Source organism: Solanum lycopersicum, chromosome 10 (assembly GCF_036512215.1).
Source record: "Solanum lycopersicum chromosome 10, SLM_r2.1".
Taxonomy (NCBI): Eukaryota; Viridiplantae; Streptophyta; class Magnoliopsida; order Solanales; family Solanaceae; genus Solanum; species Solanum lycopersicum.
The window spans coordinates 25,642,387-25,651,934 of NC_090809.1; positions in this window are offsets into that span (position 1 = coordinate 25,642,387).

Here is a 9,548-nt window from a genome sequence, read left to right on the forward strand (position 1 = left end):
TCCGCATTACTTTCTGTTTATATTATATTGAAATGTTAAGGTTTAGATTGGTTGGTTCGCTCACATAGGAGGGTAAGTGTGGGTGCCAGTCACAACCCGGTTTGGGTCGTGACAAAACTTGGTATCAGAGCAATAGGTTCGTTGGTCTCATCACACAAGAACAGGTCTAGTAGAGTCTTAGGGAACGGTAGGGGGACGCCTTTACTTTTCTTTGAGAGGCTATAAGACTTTAGGAAAATTTCACTCTTTCATTCTTTCTTTCGTGCTACTACTTGAGTCCAATTGGTATCTAGGCGATACGAATTGGTATCTGACCATCTTCACTCTCTTTCGCAGATGGTTAGAACTAGAGCAACGACTACGCCAACACCAACACCGGAAAGACAAGAAACAACTGAGACAGCCACTGGGGCTGTGGCTCGAGGAAGAACAGCGGCAAGGGGCCGTGGTAGAGGTCGTGGGAGGACGTCCTCTAGAGGAAGAGGACGAGCACCGAGCCCATCTGGTACTAGGGCGGTGACTCCTCCACCGACTGAGGAAGTGATAAGAGAGGAGGAGGATGGGGTGAATGAACAAGTGCAAAATGAGGAAATGCCACCCCAACCTACCCTAGAGATGATCAATCAGGTTCTGCCTTATCTTAGCGGGTTATCTGATCAGGGCCAGACACCCCCAGTGTTTTCTGCACCAGCACCTCAGGCTCCGGAGGTACAACATGCGGCTACTATGGCTCCCCGCATGGATGTTCCATTGGAAATAGGCACGTTTCCACATCTGACTACTGTGCCTATAATGACAAGTGATCAGCATGAACTTTTCAGTAAGTTCTTGAAATTGAAACCTCCAGTCTTCAAGGGTGCTGAATCGGAGGATGCTTATGATTTTCTGGTTGACTGTCACGAGCTACTACACAAGATGGGTATAGTAGAACGGTTTGGTGTGGAGTTTGTGACTTATCAGTTTCAAGGGAACGCCAAAATGTGGTGGCGATCCCATGTTGAGTGTCAACTGACAGAGGCACCACTTATGACTTAGGACTCATTCTCTAGCTTGTTTATGGAGAAGTATATCCCCCGGACTTTGAGGGATAGGAAAAGGGATGAGTTCCTGAGCCTAGAGCAAGGTAGGATGTCGGTTAATGCTTATGAGGCTAAATTCCGTGCACTGTCCAGATATGCCACTCAACTCTGTTTCAGTCCTCAAGAGAGGATTCACCGGTTTGTTAAGGGGTTGAGGTCAGAATTGCGGATTGCAGCCTTACAGATAGCGGCAACGGCAAAATCCTTCCAAGAAGTGGTAGACTTTGTGATAGAAGAGGAAGGAGTGAAGCCAGACGACTTCACCACAACATCGACATCAAAAAGGTTTCGAAAGGGAGGTGAGTTTAATGGTTCTTACACTAGAGGACAGGGTTCGGGAAGTTACTCAGTCCGACCAATTCAGTCTTCACTACAGACTGTAGTTGGGGGACCACCTTAGACCGGTCAACACTTCTCCGAGGGGCCTATGATTGACTCCAGAGAATGTTATGGATGTGGGGAGATTAGACATATTAGGAAAAATTGTCCCAGACAAAGTTATAGACCCCCAATAGCTAGAGGTAGAGGTGGTCATGGTAGAGGCCGTTATTCTGGAGGACGTGGTGGTCGAGGTAATGGTGGTCACCAAAACGGCAGAAGTAATGGGCAAACTGTGGCCACTACATCACAACATGGTAGGGGCAATGGACAGACGAACGATAGGGCCAAGTGTTACGCTTTCCCTGGGCGGTCTGAAGCGGAGGCATCTGATGCTGTCATCACAGGTAATCTTCTGGTTTGTGATTGCATGGCTTCTGTATTATTTGATCCCGGATCCACATTTTCTTATGTATCTTCCGCATTTTCTAATGGTCTTAATTTACATTATGAATTACTTGATATGCCTATTCGTGTTTCTACTCCGGTGGGTGAGTCTATGGTAGTTGAAAAGGTGTATAAGTCTTGTTTGGTGAACTTTGTGGGGAGCAACACCTATGTAGATTTGGTTATCTTAGAAATTGATGATTTTGATGTGATTCTGGGTATGACTTGGCTTTCTCCGCAATTTGCAATCTTGGATTGTAATGCTAAAACGGTGACGTTAGCCAAGCCTGGGACAGACCCGTTAGTGTGGGAGGGTGACTACACTTCCAATCCGGTCCGCATCATCTCCTTTCTTCGTGCTAAGAAAATGATTAGTAAAGGGTGTTTAGCTTTCTTGGCACATCTCAAGGATGACACTACCCAAGTACCTTCGATTGAGTCGGTTTCAGTAGTTCGTGAGTTTCTGGATGTGTTCCCTGCAGATCTTCCTGGTATGCCACCGGATAGGGATATTGACTTCTGTATTGATCTTGAACCCGGTACTCGCCCCATTTCTATACCCCCTTATAGAATGGCTCCCGCGGAGTTAAGAGAGTTAAAAGCACAACTTCAAGAGTTATTGAACAAAGGCTTCATTAGACCAAGTGCATCTCCTTGGGGTGCTCCGGTTTTGTTTGTAAAGAAAAAGGATGGCAGTTTTCGAATGTGCATAGACTACAGACAACTGAATAAGGTAATCATAAAGAACAAGTACCCTCTTCCTCGCATTGATGACTTGTTCGATCAGTTACAAGGTGCTTGTGTCTTCTCTAAGACTGACTTGAGATCCGGTTATCATCAATTGAAAATACGGGCAACAGATGTGCCAAAGACTGCTTTTCGAACGAGGTATGGGCATTACGAATTTGTAGTGATGTCTTTTGGTCTTACGAATGCCCCTGCTGCGTTCATGAGCTTGATGAACGGGATTTTTAAGCCATATTTGGACCTCTTCGTGATCGTATTTATTGATGATATATTGGTATACTCAAAGAGCAAGAAGGAACATGAAGAGCATTTGAGAATGGTATTGGAAATGTTAAGGGAGAAAAAGCTTTATGCCAAGTTCTCTAAGTGTGAGTTTTGGCTAGATGCAGTGTACTTCTTGGGACACGTGGTTTCTAAGGATGGAGTGATGGTGGATCCTTCTAAGATTGAGACAGTGAAGAATTGGGTAAGACCTACTAATGTGTCAGAAATAAGGAGCTTTGTTGGGTTAGCTAGCTACTACCGCCAATTCGTCAAGGGATTCTCTTCTATCGCTTCCCAATTGACGAACTTGACTAAGCAGAATGTCTCATTTGTATGGTCGGATGAATGTGAGGAAAGCTTTCAGAAGCTCAAGACTTTGTTGACTACCGCACCTATCCTTACCTTGCCAGTAGAGGGTAAGAACTTCATTATTTATTGTGATGCATCCTATTCTGGATTGGGTGCAGTACTAATGCAAGAGAAGAGTGTGATTGCTTATGCTTCAAGACAATTAAAAGTGCATGAACGTAACTATTCCACTCATGATTTGGAATTGGCCACGGTAGTGTTTGCATTAAAACAATGGAGACACTATTTATATGGGGTTAAGTGTGAGATCTATACGGATCATCGTAGCCTTCAGTATGTCTTTACTCAGAAAGATTTGAACTTAAGACAGAGGAGATGGATGGAGTTACTAAAGGACTACGATATCACTATCTTGTATCATCCGGGGAAGGCGAATGTTGTAGCGGATGCTTTAAGTAGGAAGGCGGGAAGCATGGGAAGTCTAGCTCACTTGCAAGCCTCTAGACGCCCATTAGCTAGAGAGGTTCAGACTCTAGCTAATGACTTGATGAGATTAGAAGTAAATGAGAAGGGAGGATTGTTGGCTTCTGTGGAGTCAAGACAAAATTAAGGGAAAACAGTTTGATGATGAGAAACTAAGAAGAATCCAAGATAAGGTATTGCGAGGGGAGGCTAAGGAAGCACAAATCGATGAGGAAGGTGTTTTGAGAATCAAGGGAAGGGTATGTGTACCCCGCGTCGATGATTTGATCAACACTATTCTGACAGAAGCTTATAGTTCAAGGTATTCTATACATCCGGGTGCAACCAAGATGTATCATGACCTAAAGCAACACTTTTGGTGGAGTAAAATGAAGTGTGATATTGTTGACTTTATTGCCAAGTGTCCAAACTGTCAACAAGTAAAGTATGAACACCAAAGGCCCGGAGGAACACTTCAGAGAATGCCCATTCCGGAATGGAAGTGGGAAAGAATTGCAATGGACTTTGTGGTTGGTCTTCCAAGGACAATGGGGAAGTATGACTCCATTTGGGTGATTGTTGATAGGTTAACTAAATCTGCTCATTTCATTCCGGTAAAGGTGACTTACAATGCAGAGAAGTTAGCCAAGATCTATATCTCAGAAATCGTTCGATTACATGGGGTTCCACTATCCATCATATCAGATAGAGGTATGCAGTTTACTTCTAAGTTTTGGAAAACATTGCATGCGGAATTGGGTACTAGGTTGGACCTTAGTACTACGTTCCATCCTCAGACCGATGGTCAGTCTGAGAGAACGATTCAAGTGTTGGAAGATATGCTTCATGCATGTGTGATAGAGTTTGGTGGCCATTGGGATAGCTTCCTACCCTTAGCGGAGTTTTCATACAATAATAGCTATCACTCAAGCATTGATATGGCTCCATTTGAAGCATTGTATGGTAGGAGATGTAGGTCTCCCATTGGTTGGTTTGATGCATTTGAGGTTAGGCCTTGGGGTACTGACCTTTTGAGGGATTCGATAGAGAAAGTGAAGTCTATTCAAGAAAAGCTTCTAGCGTCGCAAAGTAGACAAAAAGAATATGCAGATCGAAAGATTAGAGACTTAGAGTTCATGGAGGGTGAACAAGTCTTGTTGAAAGTTTCACCAATGAAAGGGGTGATGCGGTTTGGAAAAAGGGGTAAACTAAGTCCAAGGTACATTGGACCATTTGAAGTACTTAAGCGAGTAGGGGAGGTGGCTTATGAGTTAGCCTTACCTCCAGGGCTGTCCGGAGTGCATCCGGTATTCCATGTATCGATGTTGAAAAGATACCATGGGGATGGAAACTACATTATTCGTTGGGATTCAGTTTTGCTTGATGAGAACTTGTCTTATGAAGAGGAGCCTGTTGCTATTTTAGATAGAGAAGTTCGCAAGTTGAGGTCAAGAGAGATTGCATCCATCAAGGTGCAATGGAAGAATCGACCCGTTGAAGAAGCCACTTGGGAGAAGGAGGCGGATATGCGAGAAAAATACCCACATCTGTTTAAAGATTCAGGTACTCCTTCCCGCCCTTGTATTTCTTCTTGTGATCGTTCGGGGACGAACGATGGGTAAATTGGTATCTATTGTAACGACCTGCTTAGTCGTTTTGAGCAGCAGACTTTATTTCTGGAAAAACTGACAGAAGCGACGGACCCCACGACGGACCATCATGGGCACGACAGACCGTCGCAGGGTCTCGTTTAGAAACACTTAGAAAATCTGAAATTGGGTACTAAAAATCGACTCTCTGAACTTTGTGACGGAATGGCAGGACGGACCGTCACAGACCCTTGGTGGAAATTTAGGTCTCTGAACTCTGCGACGACCTGCAAGACGGACCGTCGCAGGCACGACGGCCCGTCACAGGTTGCGCAAATCCCAGGCAGAATCGGATTTCCTTACACGTTTTAAGGGACGTTTTTGGACTATTCCTTCCTTAATTATAGATTTTGTGGGTTTATATAAATGACTCAAATTCTTGGGGGTTAAAAGAGGTAACCCTAAGTTAATTAGTGGGGTATTATTGCCATCTTTTATTCTTAATTATATGCTAATTAGGGTAAAAGAAATAGGGTTTGAATAAGAAAATAGAAAGAACAAGAAGGGAGAGAGAGAAACGATCGAGAAGAAGAGGAAAACACCAAGCTTTGAGGATTAACTTGCTTGATTTCAATTCTTCGGTGGAGGTAGGTTATGGTTTTCATGCTTTCATAAGTAAACTCTTAATAGTGAATGATATGTATTGGTAGTATTGTAAACCCTACTATATGCTTAATGGTATGTTTGCATGAATATGATTATGTGATTGCGATAAGATAAGCATGATGAAAATATTGAATCCCAAATCTTGAAAAGAAACTTTAATATACATTATTAATGATGATGCCTTGGAATAGAGAAGGCTTTATGATTTACAGAATGATATTAGTGGATCGGAGTGTCACGTTCCGACACATAGTATTAGTGGATCGGAGTGTCACGTTCCGACACATAGTATTAGTGGATTGGAGTGTCACGTTCCGACACATAGTATTAGTGGATCGGAGTGTCACATTCTGACACATAGAATTAGGGGATCGGAGTGTCACGTTCCGACACATGTAGGGGATCGGAGTGTCACGTACCGACACATGTAGGGGATCGGAGTGTCACGTTCCGACACATGTAGGGGATCGGAGTGTCACGTTCCGACACATAGAATTAGGGGATCGGAGTGTCACGTACCGACACAAGAGGAAGAAAGATAATGAATCTTGAAAGATGATAATATACTCAACTTAATAAACTTAATTCCCAAATGAGTATGGCATTGAGGCTTGAGCCCTCATGGATGAACTTGATGGTACTTATTGAGGATTATAGTACTTGTTGTTGCTACATGTTGAGTTTTATAGTTGATTTACGATAATATTTGATATATACTGTTCCCTATTTTGAGTTGGTCGATGATATCTACTCAGTACCCGTGTTTTGTACTGACCCCTACTTTTATGTTTTTCTTCTTGTTATTTGTGGAGTGCAGCAAACGTGCTGTCATCTTCGACTCAACAGTAACTCAAGCCAGTCTTCGTCACACCGGATCTTCAGGGTGAGCTAACGCTTCTAGCTTGGACTGGATCTTCTCCTTCATGTCTTGATGCCTTGAACTTCCGGCATGGACTAGCTTCTTATGTACTTTTAGCTTCTTAGAATTAGTAGTTTAAAGTAGATGTTCTTGTGATGATGACTTCCAGGTTTTGGGAATAATAGATGTTGAATAATAATAATTATTGATTTTATTAATGAGTTTTAGTCTTCCGCATTACTTTCTGTTTATATTATATTGAAATGTTAAGGTTTAGATTGGTTGGTTCGCTCACATAGGAGGGTAAGTGTGGGTGCCAGTCGCAACCCGGTTTGGGTCGTGACACCCTTCTTCAAATCTTCTCGGTGGTAAGCATAACTTCCCCACGGAGTCTTAAACATTCATTACTAAGGTCAAGGATAACTTTGGACATCCCATCTCAGCTAACAATGGGCATCCATCCTCCAACCTACACTATAAATCTCTTGGGAGGTAGTGAGGTTGGTAGTAAACACTTCATGTCAACTGACAATGAGTGCCCACCCCAAAACTCTGTCACAATTTTCAACTTCAACCATTCATTTAGTTCATTCAAAGTGTGTGTACATGAGGGCGCACCTTAAATATAAATCATCACTTTCATTAACATTGAATTCTAGGCATGCTTACACTTTCATTCATCATTTCTCACATACTAGTATGCTCAAGATATACACATAATTCATTAAGGCATAATCTAAACAAGACATACAATTCAAGCTTCATAAAGCACATCAACATGACTCTCATCATTTTCACTTTAATTCACACATTAGGCCTTAAAAGACATACTCATAATATATACCAAATATATATATATATATATATATATATATATATATATATATATAAATATATCCAAATACATCAAGTAAACACCACCACCAAGAAGGTGAACCATACCTCTCAAGAGTAATTTATAATAAGAATTATGCAATATAAGTAACTCTACATTTAATCAAGGTTTCTCCACCTATATATATATATATATATATATATATATATATATATATATATATATATATATATCCAAATACATCAAGTAAACACCGCCACCAAGAAGGTGAACCATACCTCTCAAGAGTAATTTATAATAAGAACTATTCAATATAAGTACCTCTCCATTTAATCAAGCTTTCACCACCTATAACCAATTCCTCAATAATTCATCATAATAAGGCCCTTAGGGCAGTAGCTAGACCATATCAACAACATAAAGAAAACAAAGCTCAAATACTACATAAACATGTTCATTTAACCCGTTTCTTAAGCTAAAAGTTGAAAATATGCATAAGCATGAGTTCATTAGAGTTTTGACATTAAAATCATCAATTAATACTAGAAGGAACCTATTTGAATCATTAAAACACTTTTACATGAAGACCCGTGCTTAGAATCAAAACTAGGAGAAGAGAGTTTGAAAACCCTTTTTGAAATCTTTTAGAAATGACTCCTTGAATGAAAGGGGGTTCAATGATGAAAACCATACCTCAATGAGAAGGAAACCCACTAATTTTGATGAGAAACACGTCCAACTAGCGCTCCTAGTTCTTTCTTGAGTCCTAGCTCCAATAGTGACTTTGAGAGATTTGTTTTTAGAGAGAGAATTTGAATATTGAAGTGAGGGGCCAAGTCTAGGTATATACCTTAAAAGCACTAAAAATATGGTCCTAGGGTCATAAAAGACTTGGGGTGAATTTACAAAACACCCCAAGCCAAAGCTGCAAAATGTGACAACTTTTGGGCAGTCCTCACAGACGGCTCCAACCAACAGACCGTTTGTCCATCGACAGCCTGTTGGTAGAGGGTCGTTGTTTGGTACTTAGTTCCATTCAAGAGTTGTCTTGCAATTCCAATCGACGCCCATGGTTGACGGATCGTTTGTTGACCAATGGACCGTCCTTTGGGTCGTCGTTTGGTCACTGCTTGGTAGCTTCTTGGCAAGAGATGGGGTCCTCTTCTAGGTCCCCTCGTGGGTCCTAGGTGGGGTCGTACCTAGTTTTTAAACCCCTAAACATGGTTGTCTAGGTATTAGGAACACCCCACACCAATTTCAAACAAAATGAACACGTACAATTCACTCAAACACATGAAGACACACTAGCACTTTCTAAGGCGCACCTTCCGAACGTCATGTACGTTTTTGGACGTTTGACCTCCAAACTTAACCAAACTTTACAAACTGCCTAAGGAAATTAATGTAACTCACTTTAACACAAAATTAACTCAAGAAACATTCATGAAGTTGTAGTTCGCGTTAGTTCGTTTTAGGGTGTTACATGAGTAAGAAAATGTTAATTGAGCTTTCTAATGTGTAGATTAATAGAGTTTCACAATTTAATTTTGTTGAATAACATGAAATTATATATTTAATAAAAAAAAAAGAAGAGAATAATATCAGTTGAAATCAAAACAATACATAAATGAATCTTCAAAATATTTGAAAATCATTCAATTTTTTGTACTAATATGACCAACTTTTTGATGAAATCCTTAAAGATAATTAAGATTTCTTTTTCATTTTGATTAACTTGTACCAAAATAATGTAAACATCTATTTCATGAATCTTGAAGAATATATCTATGATCTTTATCAAAATGAAAACCATATTGTGACATTACTAAGTGCACGATTGCTTAAAAAGATGAAAAAAAAATTAAAAGAGAAAAAAACTATACTAGTAAACAGAAAGAATGAGAAAATGAAAATAAAAAGAAAATGATTGAACATTAAACATAGTTGATTGTTATTTATAGATTGTATAATCA